Source organism: Fukomys damarensis, unplaced genomic scaffold, assembly GCF_012274545.1.
Source record: "Fukomys damarensis isolate Sample0158 unplaced genomic scaffold, DMR_v1.0_HiC HiC_scaffold_39, whole genome shotgun sequence".
Classification (NCBI taxonomy): domain Eukaryota; kingdom Metazoa; phylum Chordata; class Mammalia; order Rodentia; family Bathyergidae; genus Fukomys; species Fukomys damarensis.
Window position 1 is genome coordinate 42340351 of NW_022900951.1, and position 1791 is coordinate 42342141.

A 1791-nucleotide genomic window follows, 5' to 3' on the forward strand; every position below is an offset into this window, starting at 1 on the left:
CTCTTTATGCCCCCCTCTGCCTCTACAGAACAGGTCCAAAGACTGGTACAATCAGGAGGTCTAAAAGCGCGAGGGGGAAGGTGGGGGGGCGGGGGTGCCTGCGTGGCTACCTTTCTAGCACTTAAGATGGCAGCAGCGGCGCCAGCAGGGGAGGGCCTGGCCGAGAAGACCCTCTGGTGCTGAAGATGGCGGGAACACCGCGGGAAGGGCGCGGCTGAGAAGGCCCTAAACTACTATTTTAAGGCCAGAGTATTTATATCTCAGGAGAGCAAAAGTTGAGTGCTTGTCAATTTGCCTTTTAAACTAAAAACCTTAGATAATTAAAAATCTGCCATGTATGTATAATAGCTTCCTCTCACATTCTTAATTTTTTTAATTAGATGCCTTTGATCTATATATACTTTCATCTATTCTAGTCATTTTGTTAATGAAACCCAATATTTTCTTCAGTTTACTAATACCTCATTGTATCTTTACTACTTTTTACATTATTGGGACTTATTTTGCTGCTTTTGTATCAAGTGTTTGATTTCTTTGTAAATTCCACTTATAGTTTATGCAAAATATGTGCCCACCCCCCTTTTTTTTTTTTTACAATACTGGGGATTGAACCCAGGGTATTTGCACTGAGCTGTGTCCCCCTTTTCTATTTTTAATTTTGAGACTGGGTCTCATTAGTTTATCCAGGCTGGGCTCCAACTTGCGATCCTTCTGCCTCTGGCTCCAGAGTGCTGGGATTATAGTTGTGTACCATCGTGCTTGGCTGCATGTTCCTTTCAGTTCAACTTTGGCCACATCCTACATATTCTGATATTTAATGTGTATTCATTGTTCATAGTTTTTTTCTTTAATTTAAGAATAATTTAGGAGGGTACAGTTTTTCCATTTCTAATTTAATTGAGTTATGCCTACACGATGTCTCTAGGTATTAAGATTTTTCTTTAATTTTTTTTTTTTGTACCAGGGATCGAACTCAGGACTTTGTGTTTGCCAGGCAGGCGGCGGCACCACCGAGCTAAATCCCCGGCCCCTTTGTCATCTTTTTTTTCTCCCCTCCATACTGGGGATTGAAACCAGGGCCTTCACACTAGGCAACATCCATATTTGTAAATGTTTCTCCTGTGTATTCACCAATGGATTTCAAAATGTGTATGTAGTCCTATATCCGTGTATCATGCATACAGCAAGCTTAATAATTGTGTTATTCAAGTGAATCATTACATTTTGTCTGTTTGCTCTAAGACAGTGGTGGGGAACCTATGGCACACGTGCCGAAGCAGGCTGTTTGTATCACTGAAAGCTCTAAAAGGTTCGCCATCACTGCTCTATGAGATGTCTCTCTCTCTGTAATTGAAATTCATCACTATTTATTTTTAACAGCTGCACAGACTTTAAAGCCATGTTGTTACATAAACATGTATCATAAACATGTGTTACCATCATGTCCTTTGTTACCTTTTATTAATATATCATTTGACCTGCTTAATGTTTTTACCTTCAGATCTTATGCCTGTTTCCCAAGATGGTGTTAGCATTTGCCTAATATATTTTTGAAATGATTTTTCAATATTGTAAAATATTTTGAACAAACCAAAAGAAACAGAGAAAAAATAGTTGGGTATTGCGGGCTACATGCTTATGTCCCTGCTAAGTTCATATGTTGAAATCTGGTTTTTTGTTTTGTTTTGTTTTTTAGTTTATTGGTACTTTTTAGGTATACAGTAAAGTTACATTCATCATTGGGATTTTGTACCTTTACATTACAGATCTTGATTCTCATTTTTTCCCATA